The sequence below is a fragment of the Rhinolophus ferrumequinum genome, chromosome 10 (genome assembly GCF_004115265.2).
Source record: "Rhinolophus ferrumequinum isolate MPI-CBG mRhiFer1 chromosome 10, mRhiFer1_v1.p, whole genome shotgun sequence".
NCBI lineage: Eukaryota > Metazoa > Chordata > Mammalia > Chiroptera > Rhinolophidae > Rhinolophus > Rhinolophus ferrumequinum.
In genome coordinates, this window is record NC_046293.1 from 20,048,444 (window position 1) to 20,073,221 (window position 24,778).

The following is a 24,778-nucleotide window of genomic DNA, read 5'->3' on the forward strand; positions in this document are numbered from 1 at the left end:
CGTAGAAGCTACAAAGCGATCCACAGTTGTTCACTGCCTGTGCTAACCCTGGAAGTGTGTCAGAGAGGTCACACTGAGAAATGAGGATGGCTGCCACCAGTACCAGGCCTGGGATAGCTCCACAAAAGCCAGGACATCCCAAGGCCTGCTGCCACCTGCCAGCTCCTTTAAGTTTCAGCCCCTAATAAAGCCTTGTGTAGTACATGAGTGAGGTGAAGCAGGATCTCAGAGAGTCACTAGAGTGGGAAGAATTGTGATTACTAGGTTAATGTAGACTCTGGTTTGGTGCCAGTCCTGAGCCTGGAGCTACTCAGCAAAAGTCTCAGAGCACACTGTGGCCAGCTGCCGCCCAACTGGGTCCTGTGGCTTCGATAGTTTTTCAAGGAAGTGTGCCATACAGGTGGGGCTGGCTGCTATCTGAGAAAGTGCCTCTGGTGTTGGGTGAGTTGGGTGGGACAGAGTCTCAGGGAGTCAGCAAGGTGTAGCTGTGGAGCCACCCAGGCCAATCAGATTCAGATTTGACCTGTGGGGTGGGCTCAACACAGGAAAGATGGAACCTGGCTGCATGGGAGAAGGACCCCACACAGGGAAAAATGGCAACTGTCCTCCAACCCTTGCTCTGACACCCTCCGAGTTACTATCTCCCAGTCAGAGCCCAAGGTGAGTGCCTGTGAATGACAGAGTCTGTGTGTGGGGTATTTAAGAGGACATCTGGTTTCCTGCAGCCTTCTGTTTCACCCAGATGGTTGGAATCTCCCCGTTTTCCACAAATATTGTGCCTCTTCCTCGCACCAGTATTCTGGGTTGGGGAGGTTGGTGTGGGGCTGGGGTCTCTTGCTGTTCCAGGGGGAACCTCCATGGCTGAGATATCCCTCTCTATTCTCAACTGCCTCATGGAGGTTTAGGGCCAGCCATTTTGTTTCCACTCCTCCTGCCAGTCTTGATGTGGCTGCTTCTTTATATTTTTTGTTATAAAACTTCTGTTCAGCCAGACTTCAGATGGTTCTCCAGGTTGATTGTTCTATAATTTAGTTGTAATTTTAATGTGTTCACAGAAGGAAGCAGGCACAGTGTTTATCTACTCCGCCATCTTGGAACTTTCCCTGTTTTCAAATAATTCATTGCATTTGGTTGTTAATAAACTACTTAAAACTTTTACATCTATGTTCATAAGTAAGCTCGGCCTATAAGTTTCTCTTCTTGTACTATCCTTCTCCAGTTTGGGCACTAAGGTTTCCTTAGCCTCATGTAATGAAGAAGTTTTCCCTCTTCTATATGGTTGGTAATGTCTGTATGACTTAGGAAAGTATTTGTTCCTTGCAGTTTTGGCATCTACCTGTATAATCATTGTGGCCCCATTTTTTGGAGGTTAGGGAGAGTATATGTTTTTAATTACTGATTCAACATTTTTAATAATCATGAGTCTATTCAGGTTTTCTATATTTTTTATGAGAGAGTTTAGTCATTTAAGTTTGTTTGTTTGTTTTTTTAAATGTATTACTACGTTTCAAATTTTTTGGCCTCAAAGTTGTTCAAGTACTATCTTTTTATAATCTTTATTAAATTTATTGGGGTGACATTGGTTAGTAAAATTATATAGGTTTCAAGTGTACATTTCTATAATATATGACCTATATATTGCATTGTGTGTTCACCTCCCAGAGTCAGTTCTCCTTCTATCACCATATATTTGACCCCCTTTACCCTCTTCTACCACCTCCCCTCCCCTCTTTCCCTCTGGTAACTACTAAACTGTTGTCTGTGTTTATGATTTTTGTTTGTTTGTTTGTCTTGTTCATTTGTTGCTTCCCAGTTCTTCAAGTATTCTCTTAAGAGGCTTTAAATTTGTAATATATTCATAATTTACATATATTTTTACGTCTCATATGACTAGTTTGTATATTAGTTCTTTTTCTTATTCAGTCTTGCCAGAGAACTGGTCCACTATGGAGAAAAATCCAAGCCCAAATCATTGTCTCAGAGGATCCCACCAAGTTTATTTCTGAAACTCTAACTCTGTCCAGCTTTCACCCCCTACCTATGCTCTGGTTTCTACTTCTCTCTATGGTGGGAGTATGTGTAGAAGACATTCTCCCCATTCCTTCTCCCACATTGCTGCCTCAGACCCAGTAACCTCAGACCCAGACTCAGAGGAGACTTTGGCTCCTCTCTCAACCAAAGGGAACAGTTTCTTTCTCTCTCTCCCCTTGGTCACTGCTCCTGAGGAGAAATTGCTCTTCTGTTTACTGAGAATCTGCTATCAGACAGACCATGGAACTAATGGGTAAGCCACTTCTGGATATGGGTTTGTATCCACTTCATGATGATTGAGCCTCAATACAGACAGGGGTTCCCCTGACCTTACAAATAGGTGAGCTATCCTTCATGGGTATTATAAGTCCTAACTACATGATTCTATTTCTCTGCTTGCCATGGAACAGTAGTTTGGACAAGAGAACAGACCCAAGTTCTACCTTGAGTCCTTTCATTCTCTCTGGCTCTTTACTCTGAAATCTAATTTGTTCTCTGCATGAATAAATCAGACTCAGATTTCATCTGCCAAATTCTTCACTGGTAATTCAGTCATGACTCTCCAAACCAGGATGAATCTTCCTGATCCATGCCCTTTCCATGTGACCTTAATATGTTATGTTATTCTTCATCTTTTAAGAGTCAAAACCAATTTTCCACATGCTTCATTCCTTACCTTTCCCCATTCTCTCTTTTCCATTTTCCCTTTCTTTGTTTAGTCTTCCTCCAATATTGATTTGACCTGAATTATTCCAACAACTGCATTTTTCTTCTGTTTAACATTTGCTCTATAGATGAAACCTCAACATATGTCTTCTCCATTCACTATATTCAGGATTTTTTATACCATGAATTCTTATACCATGAATTCATGGACAATCTGGGAAAGCTTGAATTACATGTAGCCAATTGGCTTATCTACTTCATCTATATTAGTTATTATCTTTATTCATGTAAACAAGCCACCAAAATTCTCTGGGAAATCAGCTCTGCTATTCCCAAGGACGAGAAAGAAATTGTATAAGATTCTCTGAAAGATTTAAAGCTATCATCATGGTAACTTGAAAATAACCCACACAACCACTCCACTGAGGCCCAAGACTCAGTTAATTACCACTGTTTAATTAATCCAAGAGACTCTAACTGAATGCCAGATGGGTTGTGAAAATCACTAAATAACCAAAAGGTCTTCCAGAAACCAAGCTTTCCCAGATTGTCCATGGTGGGCCTGGCACTGGAGGTCTTGTGGCAGTCTGAAGGATTTTCATAAGACTTCTTTAAAGTGCTATAATGAAAAGTTTTTGGAAATATCCATGAGGAATGCATTAATGCCACTCCAGCACCTTTGCCTCTTCACTCAGCTGCAATATAGTGAAGCAGAATTCTGAGCCACAACAATGGGATCAACTGATTTGTTGTTAAGTAGCTTCTAAGAGCATTTTGAAGTCTCAAAAAACGCCACCAAGGAAAAAATCTTCTAATCCCCTTCTCCCCTTTCCAGGCTTTCCTCTCTGTTGGTGGCAGAAATAGATTAACATTTGTTATACCTCCATTGTAAGCATTCAAGCAAGCAGGCAACATTTTATCTTTGATATTTGATTGAAGGTAGAAGGCATTTTTCATTTATATTTTTGCCTGAAGGGAAAGGGAAAGCAGATAAAAGGAAGAAAAGGCATTGCTATGATGTACTTCTCCTGTGTATAAAAGTTGTAATCTAATGTTGTACTCTAGCTCTTTTCAATTCAATGAATAGTCCTCCATTATCTGACAAAACACTCAGTGCTGGGATATGGTTACCTATATATAGGGGAATATTACAGTGATAATAAAGTTGTGCCAAACATCTGCTAAAATGTTTATAAATCTGTCCTCGTGCTTTATTTTTACCTTCAAGAAAACAAGTTGGATTTATGCATTTGCTATTTTAGAATCCACTTTGAAAAATAATGTGGGTTACAAGTAAACAATTAAGAGAGATTGCAATTAATTTATTTCAGGTTAAAAATATGGATGCAAGTCTTTATTATTCCAATACTAAAGGCCATCAATAACAAACTCATTATGCTGAAGGATGATATTAAAATAAATAGAAGTTTGTGAGTAACAACCTCTCTTAGAAAACTCATGTATACTAAGTACAAACGAATATTAGATCTACTACAATGTAGTGATAATACCTTATATTTATTTAGAGCTTTAGATTTTATAAGTGCATTCACCCACATTGCTCATTTTAGGGTATTTATTTTTTCCAGTTGAGCAATTCTCTCAAACCCTGAGTTTTCATAGGTGGGGAAACCTTCTTATGCACCTTGGGGATTAAATTTCAGATCATGGAAATGAGATGAAAATGAAAATCAAAGAATTAACTACCATTTTTAAAAATCAAAGTATTCCTCTTCAGACAGTTTAATGGAGAAAATCAGCAAAAATGTTTTCCTTGAATAATTTCCACATTTCCATTTTTTTTTGACATTAACCAGTGGCCATGGGAGGAGTTGAAAGGACATTAATCAGATTTGCCTGAGGCACTGTGACCTGCAGGAGCCTGTGGTGTTTGATTGGAGTAAAGTGAAACCTCTAAGAACTCTAAATTCTAAGGAATTTTGCCAATCAATGACAAGTAAAGTTTCTAAGGCAAAATGGAAGAGAAACTTCTTAAGATAAAGGGGAGATTGCCACACGTTCTTGGAGTGACCAGAAAATTGGTAACCAAATGATTGTGTATTCTGCCTCGCCCCATTCATCTTAGTGTTAAAATAAGAATTTACAGGAATTATTCAAGGAATACACACACACACACACACACACACACACACACACACACACACCATAAAAATACTCTTTTTTATTAGAAGGCAATCAATGTTTATTGGGAAAAATTAGAAAATATAAATTAATCAAAAGAAAATAAATTTCTAAACCCGTCACTCAGAAATGATTTCATTTTTTTCTTTATATCTGTGTATTATATATGTAATAAGTGAGAGCAAATAATTATTTTGAAGTTACTGGTAGAATTTCTTTTAGGTAGAGAATAATCTTTATTTAAGAAAATTCTATGATGAGTTTGCCAGGGAGCAAAGAGGACGCCCCAGGACTGGGCTTTGTGGAGAACATCAGTGTACTACTCACCAGTACTGTATCCAGTTCTCTCCTGCTTGGTCCCCTGGCAGATAGGAAGGGACCTGTCTGTGGCCATATGATTGGCCAAAGGGCTGTGAGTGTGTGTGAGACGTGCGTCATTTCCCAAACAGAAAACAGGGAGCAAGATCTCCTTGGGCTTTCTTTTCAGTGGTGTGTTGGAACTGATGTTTATTTCTTCCTAATTCTATGTTCAATGACTTCGTGTCAGTAGCTAGAAATTGGCCATGATGAGAATATTTTTTGATGCTGTTTAGCTATTATAATGTTCAACATGATGATCATCAAAACATGATAATGGTTAGCTAAAGCTTTGTGCACATCCTTACTTCTTTCTTCAAAGAAACTTTCTAGAAGCAAAAGTTTGAGAAAAAAAGGGCATGACACATTTTTAAGTTTTAGACACGTTCTGTTAAACTGCTCACCGGAAAGTTTAAGTCATTTTATTTGCTCAACAGCAAAGACCTATTGTGGACATATCCAGTTTGATCAAAAAGGAATATCGTTAGTGTTTATGTTTTATGACTTGGCAAAAACTTATTGAAAGTTAACTCTATGTGGATTCAGCACATAGAACTGACAGATTTAATTATCTTTATAAATAGTTTGGGGACTCATAAGGGTAGACTCCTGTGGATAGTACCTACAATTGCCTTTTCAAAATTAATATCCTCTTATACCTATTTCCCCTACATAGCCTCCCCTTTCATAGGATGACTTTATATGCTTAGGATGAGAATCTAGTAAGGATGAAAGGAGGGGAAGGAAGAAGAGTGGAAGTAGGAAAAGAAGTATATAATATGTCTATATGGTAAACCCATTTAGAATTCAAGAACAGCTGTTGAATTATGCTACCAGATTTAAAGCGTGTTTTGTTTCTCTTGCCCTAGTAATGGCTCCATATTGGGGGCTAGGATAAGTTCAACCCCTTTGCAATGGAGAAGAACACAGAAGCATCAAAATGTTATATTCCAAGGTTGTATGTAAAGAATGAATTAGCTGATGCCCGAAGCTCTCCAGAGTTTCCCCCTTGCTCACAGTTCCATTCATCTGTGCCCCTACATACCATGCACTCTGTACTCCAGCTGTTTGTAGTTCCCCAGTAAGAGTTTTTTTCTCTTCAATCTTGACCTTTGCAATATGCTTTTCCCTCTGCTTAGAATCTTATTTCTCTCTCTTTTCACTGCTTGTGCTTAGAGTTTCAGCTTAAGAGATCACCTTCTACCAAAGCTTTGAGTCACCCTCTGAATGAGGTAGGTGCTTCTCTCATATGTGTATGCTTCCATCATGTTTGGTGTTTATCTCACGGTAATATAATTTCTGGTTTCCTTATTTGTTTTCCTCACATTAGAATGAGAGTTGCTGCAGCATGAAGACTGTGCTTGGTTTATCTTATCACTTTGCAGAGTGACATTAAGTGGACTATCAGCAAATCTAAATGAATAAACAATTTAAGAATAACAAAGAAACATAAGAATTCTTGTGAGTTTTGGGGTTTACCATATAAGTTTGAATCAATTAGAAAGCATTTTCTGAGGGCCAGCTTTGTGCCTATAATTGTACTACTAAGTGCCTTGGAAAATACAAAAATGAATCTGTTTTAGTTCTTAAGAGTTTCACTTTCCTTTGATGAATTTACAGTTAACGATTGTGATGATAATCAAACCTCCTGAACAATTGAGCAATTGAAGAAGAGGTAATGGCAAACATTTGGAGGGTTTGTTATTATTATTATTTTTTTTTTTGTAGCTCCAGAAACTAAATAAAGAGCACAGAAGTATCAAAAGTTTTTAATTAGTCATAGGTAAAGAAGGATTTGACCACTTAAAGCTGTAATTACACACTTCTGAGATTACTAACATATAGATAATTGTGGGGTTTGTCCTTGTGAAGATATCTAGGCTTCTAAATGATCGTAAAATTATAATTTAACATTCCTAATTTGTTAGGAATTTGTTAATGTTTTGTTATTCCTAATTCATTACAATTTGTTAACATTCCTAATCTGTTATCAGCTCCTGTTTCATCTTAGGTTTCTGTGTGTGCAAAATTCAATAGAAGCTGTCTTAAGTGTTTTCTCCTTATTAAATAGTTTTCTAAAATCCATAATTCAGTGAGACAGTAAATAGTTGCATTTATTTCTATACAATTCAACTCTGAAAAGCCGACTGTGAATTCAGCAGGGCATTCTTGCGCTAGCCAGTTTTTGTTATCAGCTACACAACATAAAAGAGGATTGTATCTCTCAGCTAATGGAAGAGACTGAAGGAGAATAAAGACCCTAAGTATTTTAAAACACTGGTATGAATTGTAGACTTGAGATCTAAAGGTAAAGAGCAGTGTAAGTTCTGGAATAGATATGTCAGTGACTTATTTGGGACAAAAGAATCTTGTTTTCCTTTTCTATTAAATGAAATTATCTGTTCTATTTATGTACCAAACCCAAATATTCAAATCTTGAAGATGGTTCCTTATCAAACTCCATTCTTCCATCTCCTCATATCTCAAATTTTAAGTACAATAGGACACACGCTTGACCTTTAATTTTACCATTTCTAAAATACGTCATTAGGAAGCTGTTTTGTTTCAAGAGAGATTTTAGGATAAAAAAGGACTTTCTATTTCAGAAGGGTCTTCCAATTGCAGTATCTTCAATGCATCTCCTCCAAAGGCAGTTAGTCCAAAATGTGTGATTATGATCTGAAGCAGAGATGAAACAAATCACAGATGCAATATGTTTTTCCATGCTTTTAAAAAGATTTTTTATTAAGACATAGCTAACATACAATATTATGTTAGTTTCCGAGCTTCACCATAGTTACTCAACATTTATATACCTAAAGACGTAATCACCATGATAAGTCCAGCAATCATCTGACACTGTACCACGCTATCACAATATTATTAACTATATTTCCCATGCTGTGCATTACATCCCCATGACCTACTTGTTTTATACCTGGAAATGTTTTTCTGACATTCTTTTATGCTTGTCCGTAAATAAATTTTGCTAACATAGGGCAGTGAAAAACGTCTTACAGGTGATTTTAGTTCAAGAATCTGTTTTTCCCCTGAACTTTTTGGTCCAGAGTACCTCTCATTTGGCAACATGTATAGACTATAGCAATTGGAAAAGCCCAAAAAACAAACAGCAAAATTCTCCCAGCAAAATCTACTTTTTTCCATTTTCATGCTTTGGAACAAGTCGATGCAGGTCAGAAACCACTAAAGTGAACAGAGATTTGAGTTGTGATGATATTTTTCAAAACAGAATTTGACATATCTCTCTCATTAACCAAACTGGTATCAATGGAATTATTCTCTTTTGACTCAACTGATAGGAAATTAGTTCCAAATGCTTTTCAGCATATTGGGTGTCTTTCCCTGGGCTAACTGCACTCTTCAGAAGTTTTCTTTTAATTGCCTTTAAAAATCTCATTTTCAAATTACATGGCAAATTCAAATATCACCTACATGAAGACCATGAGAAATACAGGTACTTCAAGAAGCATCATCCAGTTATGCTCATTTTCTACATTTCTGCTCGGTATATGCTGAGAAACTGATGATATGGAAGAAATGACCACTGACACTTGACTTTTTATGACAGCCTCATCAGGTTTCACTTTTACTGTAGGGGAAACTAGGGGTTATAATGTTTCAGTGTTCCAAGGTTTCAAATTTAATTTTTGAGAGGTGGCTTGATGTAGTGGAGTTAGCTAGAGCTGGGTTCGAAGTTTAGTCCCAACACTAGATGTGTTATCTTGGGCAACTTAATAAAACTCTCTGAGACTTGGTTTTTTCAACAGCAGAATGGGTATAGTAATATCCACATCACCAAGTTGTCATAAGATTCATTTTGATCACATATGGAAAGTACCCAAACCTGTAGCTGACACATGGTAAGTGATCAATAAATGCCAGTATCCTTTTTCTACCCTGCACCTCACTCCTCCCTTTTCTTGCCCTTCCTGGTTGAACTGGGAAGCTTAGATGTTTTCCAAAGTGTAGAATGAGAATGCTGAGATTTGAAGGACTGTGAAAGGCTTCCCTGTACTCAATTCCTGCCTGGCATAGTCTCTGAATTCCCTAATTTTAGAAATTATTTTTTGAAGGGAGAATTTAAGCCTTAATCCCCTCCTCAAATACACAGGCATGTTAAGATACGTAGGCACACAAAAATGGAAACATTTATCATACACTTCAGTTTTGTCCTGGTCTGATTATTATAATTTGATAATTCACTTTTGTAGGGTGGCCTGAGTGAGTCTCTTTTTTTTTGCAATTCAAAGAATCTGTTTGGAACAACTGGCCCCTTACAACACTGGGTTGTATGCTGAATGTGGGGGGTACCATACAGGATCCAGGCTTTCAGTGAGATCATAAGGCTGCACAGCATTTCAGAGCACCCAGTTGAAGGAATAACCTCTAGATTTCTTGGGAACTGGAAAACTGTCAGGTAGCTAGTCTCCTCTTTTCCCTTTCCCTCTGGGGCTATGTGATCTCTCACCTGTGCTGCTCTCTGTGTATATTTATTCTTTTCCACATCAGCTTCCTTCAAATACTCTCCCATGACTATGACTTACATGTGACTTTGGGCTGTTATGGCATTGACTCTGGTCCCACTTTATGACTTTAGAGATCTAGTACCTAGTACTATCTGACTAGCTGCAATCAGTATATATGTATTTTTAAGATGTGTGTGTGTGTTTGTGTGTGTGTGTGTGTGTGTGAGAGAGAGAGAGAGAGAGAGAGAGAGAGAGAGAGAGAGAGAGAGAGAGAGAGAGAAAGAGAGAGAGAGAAAGACAGAGAGACAGACAAAGAGAGACAGAGAGAGAGAGACAGAGATAGAGAGACAGAGATAGAGAGACAGAGAGAGGAAGAATATTACATGGTTGGAGAGAAGATGGATTGGCTGTGTTTGAGTCAGATGTCCCTCTGATCTAATGTGGCAAAGATGTGTGAAGCTACATGAGCCTGCTCCAACAGTTGGGGATATGGGTGTTGATTTTCTGACTAAGCAGAGAACGGAAAGGGCAAATTGAGCAATATGCATGCTACCCTTTGGTCTGCCCTGCCATTTAACACTGACCTCTGTTCCTAGTGCAAATTCACTGTTGGACTGCTCAGCAAGTTTCAGATCCTAGCTCTGTAATGACTTTTGGTTCCTAGGGAGACTTCCTCATTTCTACCATTGCCTTGGCTCACCTTCTTCTAGATGCTTTTCTTGTCTATTTCTGGAGCTGTCCACAGTCCTACTTCTGACAATTTGCCTTCTTCCCAGTTTTGTCCCTGGTGTCAGCCCTTCAACCCACACCTCTGATGGCCAGTCTTTGTCCTTCCTCAGAACTGACAGCACTGTAAATGCCCACTCTGTTCGTGTGGAGAGAAGTACTCCATAGAGGTTGGAATAAAGAAATAGCTGAAAAAATTACACAATCTTGAATACTGACAGATTCAGCAGTACTTGCCTGAGGGCGCCAATCGTGTAAATTCTTCCTGCAGCAATGTGACAATCTCTTAGCAACTCTGAGCTCCTTTGGTTTCAGTTTAACAGCAACAGGGCAGCAGACCACAGGGGAACTCATTTCATCCCATAGAGTGCGTTCACCAAAGCCCTCTCAGCTTAGCTGTCTGTCCGAATCAGCATATTCCGATGATGGGTGATTTGGCCTTCTTTCCAAAATGTCCCAGTGGGAGTGACAAGAGAGATGTGAGGACATGTAGCCTTTGGGAATTACCCACATGACCAGCTGAGGCTCTGGGCTACACTTTGTCCACAGAGGCCTATGTTATTTTTTGCAACTGCTACTTCCAGGTCAAGCATCTTGTACATTCTTTTTCAGAGAGGGAAAACTTCATGTTCATCACCTCTGTGATGCCTGTGCAATTGCATTCTACACCATTTTTATCTGACACCACAGATTCTGTGGCTGTCGTCCTCTCAAGAGTGTGTGGCCAAAACAGATTATATTCTGACAAGTTGAAAGCTCCATGGAGCCATCTCCATGATGGAGGAAAAAAAATGCAGACCCAAAATTGAGGGCTTATCATTCTCATAGTGGATGCAGGTTCTACTCATATTTTATTTAGAGAACAAAAGGAAAGGATTGGACTTAGAAGAGTGGGAAAGATGTGGGGTATGGTATGCATGTATTTTTTTTTCCCCCATGGCTCTGTCCCAAGTGGCTACACACTTGGTATTTAGAGGAAATTGTTCACATTCATACTTTCCCATTCCTCAAGTAGTATTAGAAAATAATTAGCAACAACAGGAATTCCATAATGTTTTTTGCAGCCAGATCTTCTCAGTGGATGGGCCACTGCATGGCAGTAAGTCAGGCACTTTCTGAAGTTGTGTAACTCTTTCAGGCAACTGAGGGACCATTTAGTAAATTACTCCTTGGAATGGTACCCACAGAAATTGTTGGCAAGGGTGAAATGTACCAAAATCACTCCCTGGTGACTTGAAAGAGTTAATGAGTGCTTAAAGTAGTCTTAGAGAGTATCGTAACTGAAAAACAAATATGGCTCCCCAAATATCAATTCTATAGTATGTATTGTGTAGGCGTAAGAGACAGGCAGGGTTCTTGGTCACACAAGGGGGCTTCTGATCCTGGCGCATTGCAGCAGCCATAGTGATACTAATGACGGGGTTCTGAGAAGAGTTTACTCTTACAGAGCCCAGTGAAGAATAATTGGAATCATCTATGCAATCAGCCAAATGGAGAGCTGGTAGGCAAAAGCTGAACTGGAGTCTTGGTGGAGTGAGGTAGATACCAATATAAGAATTGTCTTTTTAAAAGGATAATCGCTATAAAACACCATTTGGAGAACTGAGGGAAGGATTTTAATTTCTAGGTTGGTGCAAAGGTAACTAGAAAGTCATTAGTAAGCTATGGTAGTCATCTTTTTCATCTCCTCTGTTTATTGCAGAAATTAATTATCTGTCTGGACAAGAGACTGCTAAATACCTACTCAATATCTACTATCATCCCTCCCCCTTTTTCATATCGAATCCTGGTTTTATTAAAGCAGCATCATGCTTAGCTAAAATATGCTAGATTTCCCAGCCTGCCTGGGAAGATGGGGGGAGGGGGCGGATATAGACTGAATTTTAGCCAGTGAGATGTAAGCAGAATTTATTGGGTGGATCTTCTGGTAAAGCTCCTTAACAAGGGGCAATGGCTCATCCAGTATGCTTCCTTTGTTCCTTGTCTTTTCCTTTCTTCCTACCTGGAATGGGGAAATGCTGGTTGGAGTTTCAGTAGCCACTTTGTGAATATGAGGCAGCCTTGAGAAAGGAAACCACAAGTGAAAGAAGATAGAAGAGAGACAGAAGATCTATGATTAGGCTGTGGAGCCACTGTATCATACTTACTTGTTTTAACCTTGCTTTTCAGTCTCTGCTACTCACAGTTGAGCAAATTTTCTAACTGATACAATATACAAGGCTGGAATCCCACTACATCTTCTACTCTTAAATAGAAGTTATTCTGATCACACATCAGGAACATCAATAGGGAATAAAATTCTAAAACCCAGCCAGCCCATCCATATGGATGGGCACCATATGGCCTTTCCTTGCTGCCAAGGCCAATCTAACTAACAGACACAGGGAAAAATGGCAAGTGCAAAGTCAATAATGACATTCTAGAATACATGAAATGGAGGCAACCTGAATAACCTTGAGATCCCATAGAGGTATTGATTCTGAAGTATTAAAAAGAAAAATACTTTATCGTGCATACCAACAATATTTTATGAAGTCTATGGAGCAACGCTCTCACCTTTGAACCACCATATTGGTCAGCTACCTTTATTATTGTCTGCACTATTTCATCAAATCCTCTGTGTAGTAGGTCACTTTGGTTCAATTATGTCCATTTTTACCCTTAAAATATGTTTTACATGAACATACTGAGAGATGCACAAAAGCCGAGTACATTTGTTCTCCATTTCTTGTCTCCCCACATAATATCCCCCTTGCCTTAAAGTGTACGCTTTGTCACTTGCTTCCATTTTCTGCTTCCAGAAACCCCTAAAATGCATAATAATGGCCTCCATTTATTGGCTATAAAGGCATTGCACTCTCTGAGTTAGGTATTGTTATTCTCACTTCACGGATTAGGAAACTGGGGTTCACAGAGCTTCTGAAAGTTACAAAAGATTATACAGGTACTAATAAACGATAGAGCTGGGATTCAAATCCAGGTCTGTGTAACCAAAATGCATTATTTTAATCACTTTTTATTCATTCGACAAATATTTACACAGGACTATGTGCTATAATAGTATAATTTCAGGCCTTGGGGATAAAAAAGTGAGGAAAGTTGCAAAAATTCTCTGCCCTCCTGAAGATCTTTTTCTTTTTAAAATTCTAGTGGGGAATTAAAACAATAAACATGATTAGTAAGTAAATTATGCAAGTGAGTTCTAAATGATAAGTAGGAAGGTGATGGAGCAAGGGAAGAAAGAGCAGGCAAATAGTGGGGGTACGTGAGAAACAAGGTTGAAGCATCCAGGAGAGTCCTCCCTGATAAGGTGGAACTTGAGCAAAAATATGAAGGTGGCAATAGTGTGAACCATGTGGGTATCTGCTGAGAAGAGAGCATTCAAGGTTGAAGGAACAGCTGGTGCAAAGACCCTGGGGTGAGAACGTGCTTGGTATGGTTGAGAAACAGTAAGGTGGTTGGAGTGGAGTGACGGGGGTATAGTAATTGGAATTGAGGTCTAAGAGGGAGTAGAAGGCCAGATCACATAGGGACTTACCAACCATTGTGAAGACTTTGGTCTTTTCTTTGAGGGAAATAGGGGACCATTTGAGCTGAGAAGTGATATGATGTGACCAGTTTCAAAGAATCACTCCAGGAGTTGTGTTGAGAATAGACCGAATTGAGCTATAGATTCAGGGAGTCCAGTTAGGAGGCTTCTGCACTGTGTTCTCCTGCTTCACAGATGTTTAGAGAATACAGTCAGAAGAGGGACTTCTGCCCTTCCCGTCTTTCTAATCCTTTTTTGATTAAACAGGGTAAGTAACAGGAAGGTGAGGGTAGTAGGCGACAATGACCTCAGCACTGGCAAGTGGGCTGGGGCATCTCAGCTTTCTCCCCATGCCTCTTTCCCTGCTGGGGGAATGTGCAGGCAGAGACAGGCCCTATTGGGACGGCATCTTCATAAGTCCTACAGGGAAACTTTAATGGGACCAAAGTTCTGAGCATTTGTTTTTCTTTTATTTTGCATTCATTAATTTCATTAATTCAACAAATATTTGTGCAGCCAGTGTGTAGCTTAAAGTAGTGGGAGGAACAGACAGCAATCATTAAGCATCAAAAATATGCAAATTATATAATGTATTGGCTTGTGACCAAGAGTTATAGAAAAATGTAGGATAAGGTGAGTGGGAGTTCTAGGGGCAGGGTGGAGGATGGTACAGGGTTGGGAGGGCAGGTTTCAATATTAATGGGAAAGTCAGAGTAGGTCTTTTTGAGGAGGTATTTTGGTTTGGTGGCCAAAGGGCCTTGATAATTCCATAACATCATTAACTAGATACATCATATGGCCTTTTTTCTTTTATAATATACCTCCCACTGGTAAAGAAGATAAGTCAGGTGATATCAGTTCCTTCTCTCCAAATGAGCTAAGAGGCCTGCTAATGCTTGGCTCTTATGTTCTTCACTATCAGCAACTCAATCCTATTGACTCCTTTGACCTTTGAAGGGAGATCAAGATTGGGTCCTGTCACAAAATGTGAGCAATCTATTCCATCCAGATTGATGTTCTTGGAAAACCACTGCTTCTTGTCATATGTATGTATATATATATATATATATATATATATACAGATAGATAGATAGATAGATAGATAGATATAGAAATAGATATAGATATAGATATACCGTGTTTCCCTGAAAATAAGACCTAGCCGGACGATCAGCTCTAATGCGTCTTTTGGAGCAAAAATTAATATAAGACCTGGTCTTACATTATCTTATAGTAAAATAAGACCGGGTCTTATATAATATAATATAATATAATATAATATAATATAATATAATATAATATAATATAATATAATATACTGGGTATTATGTTAATTTTTCCTCCAAAAGATGCATTAGAGCTGATTGTCCAGCTAGGTCTTATTTTTGGGGAAACACGGTAGATCTAGTTTCATGTCATTAAAAGGACTTGAGTTTGGGTTCGCATTGGCTGGGCCTATATGATAGGATGGTAAAATTTGATATGGGTAATGAAAATATTCACTGATTAATTTGTCATCTCTTCATACACTTCCCTTCTGTTCATAAATTCCTGATAATGAAGCAATTGATTATATTGTCAAACAGTTTTTTCAGTGTAGTCTTAAGATGATGGAGAAAAAGGAAATCTTCAATGTTATGGTTGAATTAGCCGTGAATCTGCAATGTTATGGTTGAAATGGTCATTACTGTCTAATTAATCATTTTCTGTCTAAATGGAGTGATTTATTAATTTTGAACAGCTGTTGTGACTAAAGCATTAACTCTAGATAGTGTTTACAATAATAACTTAATGTAAACATTATCTGGAAGAGTCTAATTTAGAACTTCTAAAAGTGTGCTCCATGGAACAATAGTCCCAGTTGATGTCTACTAAAAAAGAAGGATTCAACGGTCAAATAAGTTCGGGAAGTGCTGCGTGCTACAGTTCTCTTTTGGAGGTTTTGGATAGCTTTGTCTTTTAATAGCTTTGAGAACTTTTCAACAAATAAGTCTATTTTTTTTGGTTTAACTCAGTGTTTCCCAAACTTATTTGATTACAGACTCTATTTGTCACATAACCATCAATTAAATCCCATAGAACTACCAATTTACAGGATGTACTCTGATGTGGCTGATGTTAAATTTCTTAGAAGAATGAACAGAATTGCTAATTAATGGGATTCAAACAATGTTTATTGAACCTGACGGTGAGCTACACATTTGAACTTCTTTTTAATTCCTGATCTTTATTGTGATTACAGTGCTAAAAGTTTCTATACAATCTTCTGAATTTGAATATTGGGAAGCCCTCTTGGTTTCATGTCGATTTAGTTTTGGGTTGGTATATAGTAATAAAATAGACAGGCTCTTAGTGGTCACCAAATTTACAAAGCTACTTACGGCAACGCATACTGACATTTAAGCGGGGCTTCTAATTTGTGACCTTGCTCTAGTGGTCACATCAAGTAACTGCTGTGATAAAATTTACTTTCTCAGATAAAAACAAAAAATAACAGTCTCAAATACTGACAATTTGTTCTAGAACTTGGGGTTTTTTAATATTGTCCACAACACAAAAACATTTTTGACTTAAGATGAATACTCTTAGCTTTCTAAACCTCTCAAGATTTCTGAAGTACAAATCATAAGGGTGCCTTAGGTGGCAATTGATTTTGGCAGTATTAAATTGTCAAAATTAGTTTAAACTGCACTTTTTTAGCCTCTGCCTCTTAAGAATGTTCTCCATCCCTTATGAAAATATGAAATTGAAATGTAAGCTTCTTTTGCTGAGATGCCCTTAGAAGACTTCTTTGAAAAATTTCTTTTCATAATGATCATGGCCTTTAAATTTCTCTGTTACAGGGATAGCCTATTTCCTGTCATTCCTTGGTGAGTAGGAAGTCAGAGGACAATTTAATTTTTGTACTCTTGAGACAAATCTGTCTTTCTTACAAAAATAACTTTTTATTTTTCAATTACAGTTGGCATACTCATACAATATTATGTTAGTTTCAGGTGTACACATAATGGTTAGACATTTATATAACTTACGAAGTGATCACCCGATAAATCTAGTACGTACCTGACACCATACATAGTTATTACTACATTATTGACTATAATTCCTATGCTGTACTTTACGTCCTTATGAGTATTTTGTAACTACCAATTTATACCTCTTAATCCCTTACCCCCTTCAACCACCCTGCAATACCCCTCCCATCTGACTACCATCAAAATGTTCTCTGTATCTGTGAGTTTGTTTCTGTTTTGTTTGTTCATTTATTTTGTGTTTTAAGTAAAATCATATGGTATTTGTCTTTCTCTGTCTGATTTATTTCACACAGCATAATACCCTCTAGATCCATCCATGTTTTTATAGATGGCAAGATTTCATTCTTTTTATGGCTGGCTGAGTAATGTTCCATTGTATATATGTACAACTTCCCCTTTATCCATTCATCTATTGATGGACACTTAGGATGCTTCCATATCTTAGTTATTGTAAATAATGCTACAATGAACATATAGATACATATGTCTTTTCGAATTAGTGTTTTGGGTTTCTTCAGATAAATACCCAGAATTGGGACTACTGGGTCCTTCCTTGTCTCTTGTTACAGCCTTTGTTTAAAACTCTATTTTGTCTGGTATAAATATTGTTACCTCAGGTTTTTTTGTTTTGCATTTTCGTTTTCATGACATATCTTTTTTCAGCCCTTTGCTTTCTGTCTGTGTGTGTCTTTTGATGTGAAGTGAGTCTCTTGTAGGCAGCATATGTAAGGATCTTGTTTTCTTATCCATTCAGGCATCCTGTCTTTTGATTGGAGCTTTTAATCCATTTATTTTTAAGTAATTGTTGATAGGTATGTAGTTATTGCCATTTTATTATTCATATTTTTTCTTTCAAAGTTTTTATTAAACACATACACACAACTTTACAAAATTATATTAACAGTAAATACCAATTTTACAATGAGAGGCAATATATCTTTAAAAAAATTTTTAAAAATTAGTTTCAGATGTACAAAGCAATGTAATAGACATTTACACCCCTCATAAAGTGCACCCCAAGCTACTACTCCTCTGACATCTTATATAGCTGTTACAATACCATAGACTATCTTCTGTATGTTGTACTCCACATCCTGTGACTATATATATGTATATATTTATAGTTGACATTCAATATTATTCTACTTCAGCTTCAGGTGTATAGCACATTGGTCAGGCATCTACACAGTCTATGATGTGATCCCCCTGATAAGTCCAGTGCCCTTCTGGTACCTTACATGATCTTTACAACATTGTTGATTATATTTCCCATACTGTATTAACTACCAATTTGTATTTCTTAATGGCTTCACTCTTTTCACCCTGCCCCCACCTACATTCCCATCTATCACCCTGATAGATCTAGTACCTATCGGGCACCATACCTAATTATTACAATATTATTGACTGTATTCCTTATGCTATACCCTACATCCCCATGACTACTGTATCACAACCAATTTGTACTTCTTAATCCCTTCCCCTTTCACTCATCCTTTACCCCTCTCCTATTTTAAAGAAGTCACTCTAAGATTCTTTGTAATACTGGTTTGGTGATGATGAACTCCTTCAGCTTTTTCTTGTCTGGGAAGCTCCTTATCTGTTCTTCAATTCTAAATGACAGCCTTGCTGGGTAGAGCAATCTTGGTTGTATATCATTGCTTTTCATCACTTGGAATATTTCCTGCCACTCCCTTCTTGCCTACAAAGTTTCTGTTGAGAAATCAGCTGACAGTCTTATGGGGGTTTCCTTGTAGGTAACTAACTGCTTTTCTCTTGCTGCTTTCAGGATTCTCTCTTTGTATTTAACCTTTGGCATTTTAATTATGATGTGTCTTGGTGTTAGCCTCTTTTGGTTTATCTTGTTTGGGACTCTCTATGCTTCCTGGGCTTGTATGTCTATTTCCTTCACCAGGATAGGGAAGTTTTTCTGTCATTATTTCTTCAAATAGGTTTTCAATTTCTTGCTCTCTCTCTTTTCCTTCTGGTACCCTATAATGTGAATGTTGGTATGCTTGATATTGTCCCAGAGGCCCCTTAAACTCTCCTCAATTTTTTGGATTCTGTTTTCTTTTTGCTGTTCTGGTTGGGTGTTTTTTGCTACCTTATCTTCTACATTCTGGTTGGATCCTCTGCTTCATTTAGTTTACTGTTGATTCCCTGTAATATATTCTTCATATCCATTGTTTTATCCTTTATTTCTGACTGGTTCTTTTTTATGGTTTTCATCTCTCTGTTGAAGTTCTCCCTGAGATCACTGAGCATTGTTATAACCAGTGTTTGGAACTCTGTGTCTGATAGATTGCTCATCTCCATTTTGTTTAGTTCTTTTTCTGGAGCTTTGTTCATTTCTTTTATTTGGGACATGTTTCTTTGTCTCCTCGTTTTTGGCTGCCACCCTGTGTTTGTTTCTATGTATTAGGTAGGGCTGCTATGTCTTCCAGTCTTAGTAGAGTGGCCTTATGTAGTGGGTGTGTTGTGGGGTTCAGTGGTGCAGTCTTTCTGTTCACCTGAGCCATGCGCTCCAGGTGTGTCCCTTGTGTGGGTTGTGTGTGCCCTCCTCTTGTAGTTGAGCCTTGGTTGATAATTGCAAATTCAATGGGAGGGACTGACCCTTGGGCTCACTTGTGAGGCTCACTGGTGGCCTTAACTACAGTGGAAGAGTTGCTGTGCAGGAGCTGACCCTATGGAGCAGGATCTGTCTCAGCAGGACTCTGGTGCCTGCCCAATCTGTCCCATGGGTGTGTGGTACTTGGAGTATGCCTAGGTGATGCTCCAGCTCATTTTGAAGCTGGCTACTAGGGGCGCCCACTACAGGACCACCTTGGAAAGGATCCGCTGTAGGTCTACTTCAGCCACAGCCTATACCCTACCCAGGGCCACCTAGTGGTGGCCAGAAAGAAATCTGCAGATGTCTGTTGCCCGTGCTGTGCTTGGTAGCACCTTGTGAGGCCAAGTCACAAACCAAGGCTGGCTGTCACTAGTGTCGGCTTAGGGCTGCTTAGTCAGAGGTACAGGTTATGCTCAAGTCAGTTGCTGCTTGTCTGGATTCCGCAAACCTTTGAGAGACCTTAGGAAAGTCTGCAGCTTGAGCCAAAGCAGGCAGTCTGCATGAAAAAGCTGCTGGAAGTGGCCTGGGTGTGCCTGAAATTTGGGCAGGGTGAGGTCTCCGTTAGTAGTGAACTAACGGCAAACACTGAGAAATGGTGGCTACCTGTGTTCACGTGCCAGGAAGGGGGAGGGCTCAACAATGGAACAATGGCCTCTGACAGTTCCTCTGTCCATGAGAAAGCCACCTCTCCAGCCCCTGTCCCAAGCCAGACAACTCAATTCCCCACCATATGTCCCTGCCGCCTTTCCAGATGCTGCCCCTGCGCTGCAGCTCAGAGCGAGTGATTCCATTGGTGGGTAAGTCCGTGCATATTCCCTTTAAGAGGAGCACCTGTGATTGCTGCCACACTCAATCTCACTCAGGCACAATACCCACTGGTTTTCACAACCAAAATTTATTAGGACTTCTCTCCCCTGCACTGGAACCCTGGGCTGGTGTGGGGCTGGGATCTCTTGCTCCTCTAGGGGGTGAGGGAGGACCCCCACAGATGAAATACCCCTCCCAATCTTTAAAGGTCACACATGGGTATGGGACCAGCCCCTTCCTCACCTCATCTTTGACCTTCCCACCAGTCTGGAGGTAGCTTCTTCCGCAAGTCCTTAGTTGAAAGGCCTCAGTTCAGCTTGATTTTAGGTGATTCTCAATAATGGTTGTTTTGTAGGTTAGTTGTAATTTTGATGTTGTTGTAAGAGAAGGTAAACACGGCATTTACCTACTGCGCTATCTTGGTTGTCCCCTCCCCCCCATTATTCATAGTTTTGATTTTTTTTCCCCAGCCGAAAGAGGTCCATCTAACATTCCTTGTAATACTGGTTTGGTGGTGATGAACTCCTTCAGCTTTTTCTTGTCTGGGAAGCTCTTTAACTGTCCTTCAATTCTAAATGATAGCTTTGCTGGGTAGAGTAATCTTGGCTGTAGGTCCTTACTTTTTATCACTGTGAATATTTCCTTCCAATCCTTTCTGGATTGCAAAGTTTCTGTGGAGATCAGAGCGAGTGAGTCCATCAGTGAGTAAGTCTGTATGTGAGCCCTTTAAGAGGAATGTCTGGGACTCCAGCAGCCCTTTGTCTCACTCAGTTACAATCTCTGCTGGTTTTTACAGTCAGAAATTATAAGGACTTCTTTTCCTGGCCTGAAATCCTGGGCTGTGGAGCGTGGTGTGTGGCTGGGACCTCTCACTTCTCAGGGGAGACCTCATCAGCCAAGACAGCCCTCCCCATTTTAATTGCCACATGTGGATGTGGGACCAGCCATGTTCTGCATCTCTGCCCCTCCTACCAGTCTAGAGGTGGCTTCTTTTGTGTCCTTAGCTGTAGGCTTCTCTTCAGCTAGACTTCAGGCAATTCTCAATGGTGGTTGTTCTGTAGTTTTTGAGGTGGTGGTGGGAGGAGGTGAGCACAGCATTTACCTACTCAAACATCTTTACTGGAAGCTCAAAACAAATTTGTTTTTTAGGTGAGAATAATATTTTTCATTCGTTGTCACACTGTTTAGTGATTCAAGTTGATAAGTTTAATTTACCTGGAAAATTTTTTCTTTAATGAAAGAAATGTTTTCAATAATGGAGAAACAAGACAAAATTTTGTCTTGGAAAACAAATAGTATACTGACATGATTTTTCCACCCTCATTTTTATGAAAAATATTGGCATGATCACTGTGGTGTATTGTATGATTGCATACCATATATCTTAGTTTTACTCCTAGTGATGGCTCTACCTATGGGATGATTATACATTTTCTTTCCTGTTGAGGTCAGACGTGGTCATGTGACTTGCTTTGGCCAATAAAATAAGAGCAGAGGTGATGTGTGGCATTTCTAACTGAAGCTTATGGAACCATCTCATGGTTTGCCATATCTTTTTTTATTCCTGCTATTGAAATCGGTGTTGTCCCAGATAGAGACTGTTCTGTCATTCTACGTTCTAGAGAGAAGTTGGTGTGGAGCAGATTCATTGCCAACCAGCAATGGATATGTGGCACAAGAAAGAAATAAACCTTTGTTTTTGTTAAGATTTTGAAATAGTTTGTTATTGTTCATAATCCATTATATTTTGAGTAATACAAACAACTTCCTTTAATAAAACTCAACATCAGAGCAGAGAATTCAGCCAAACCATCATCTATCACTTTGTCAATATTAATTGAATAGCAAAAATTGTCAACAAGTTGATATGAAGCTAAATTTCAACATAAACAATGTAAACTGTGGAATCTTTAACCACTGTAATGTAGCTAATAACTGCTATTTAGTTTTAAGTAATGAAGCAAATAAAAATATAGACCCCACTGCAATGCTGCTGTTTAATGAACCAATTTCAATGATTCTTGAATGTGAGCATGATATTTAATCTAAACATTTTATATTCAGACCTTAATAAGTGTCTTTGTGAGTTGCAATTTAGTTTCCCAGAAACACCAAATAAAAAAAGCAAAATTAACTTTTTAGCAACTGTATTCAAGTAAAAATGATTCTTAGAGGCAATAGTGGCTAGTTAGTGCAGTAAATCCCTAGAATATTATTTTACAGATGCACATTTTTTTTTCCAGGTGACAGTAGACTCTGCAGGTGATTTTCAAGTCAATTTCTTAATGACAGGGCAGTGTGCTGATTCTAATAATTATATAACTCATTAATTATAATTAACAATGATTATTTAAGGAATTTTTCCCTCAGGAAATGTGAAAGGGTTACTTGATAAAAACATTTAGGTGAATATAAAAAGATGCTATTTTTGAGGGCTTATAGGACTTTCAATTCTTAGGAGAAATATGTATTTTATTTTTAATTTGTAAAGTGTTTATTGTGAATTACAACATAGTTGACCTTATCAAGTGTGAGGTGTTGGAATACTTACGATTACTGAAAATAAGCAAAGCAATACAAATATTTAAGTCTTCCAATGCTGCTTAATATGACCCTGAACTTTAGCCTCATATAAAACCAAGAAGAGGACATTTAAATTGAGAATTAAAGGTTTTTATTATCCTGGACTGAAAGAACCTTGATTATAGTCTTTCCCTGACTGGTAGCTACAAAAATTAGAGACTCTGGAGCTGTGACAAATTAAAAGAAGAAAGCCATTATTCCTGTGACAGTGGCTGGAGAGTATAAAACAATATTAGGTCCAGAAGAACTTTGTCTTGGTATGGCCTGAAAGTCAGGGAGATTAAAATTAAAGAAGTGTGAAACCTCCATATTGATGGTTTAATTATCAGCATTGGAATAATCCAAGTAGCCTGGCTTGGGTTTAGGAGAGGGAAGAAATATAATTTGGTTTCACATCTGCCTAAGTTTTTGAAAGTAAAGAATTCTTCCGAAGGTATGTGAAGCTAAACCTTATTGCTAACCTGATCAAGGGTATGGGAGGGAGATTGAGGACTAGTGATGTGTAATATTCATTTCCTTGAGGGCTGGTTTCAGGAACATGGAAAAGATAGAGATATTTTTAAAATTAAATTGGCTATATTATTAAAACAGGGATTGGGAGCGGGGATTGTATCTCATTGTGATTATATGTACGTGCAAAGTGTTTGGAGGTAGTCTGCCTGGCTTCCAGGTCTACTGTGTCATTCCTAGAAGTGGGTGATAATGAAAAATTGTCTAAACTTTCTATGCATCATTTTCCTCATCTGCAAAATGGGAAATTTGAGGAAGCAGATAGTCTTCACCAGAGGGCTGTGAGGCTCCATAGGAGTCTATGGTGTTCCTATGGGAAATTGTTGCAGAAAATCGGATTTAAAATTATAAGAGGTTCTTGGGAATGCCTCCCTCACATATAATTGAAATTTCATATATGCTTATGTGAATTTTTCTGGGGGAAACAGGAGCCATAGCTTCCTTTGGATTTTCAAAATTATTCCAAATTCCCTAAAGGTGAATAACTGCTATCCTAAAATATCTACAAGGGGTAGGGCTGTCCTGATTTGTATACTATATAATAGAGTATAAAACATGTTGGAGTTGAAGATGTGATTCTCAGTAAAGTGAGTATTGGAGTACATTGAAACATTGGAGCAAGTATCAGAACAGGTGAGGGCAGAAGTGTGTTCCCATGACAATCAGAGATTTTCCAAAAAGCTTCAGAAATACATACCAATATAGACTACTTTTGGGTCCATATGTGAATTAACCTTTAGGTACTTCCTAATTTGAAGGGAGGATTTGATTAGAGCTGTGGTCCCCCTAATTCTGTGGGTATTTTAGGGGCAAAACCACAGAGAGAACTACTGGCTTTTAATTTCAACTTTGATTTTGCTGTAACTATATGTCCCTGGTCAAGATATTTAATTATGTGTCCTTGCTTGGGACATCTGATTCTTAATGACCTCTTAGCTTTGTTGTATTACAAAAACTTAAGTTAATTATGGTCTTTTAGAATTTGCTATTTGTGTTTTCTTTGTTTGAGAAACTTGGGGAGGGACATCCTCTAGGTAATGTCAATATTTTCCACTCAAACTTGAAATATCAGCTAAGATTTAGAGATTACTTAGAAAAAGGTGGTAAAGTACGTGGGGCTCTTTGGCTGGATGAGAGGAATCCTAATGCAATGCAAATATGTTTTCAAAGTGGCAGAATCAGTGGACCTTGTCAAGGTAGTTTTATCTTAGTCTCCTTAGGCAGGTATGTTGTTCTCTGGTTCCTGGCATAGACTCTGTGCAACTGTCAGAATGGGCCCCTTATAGTCAGTCCT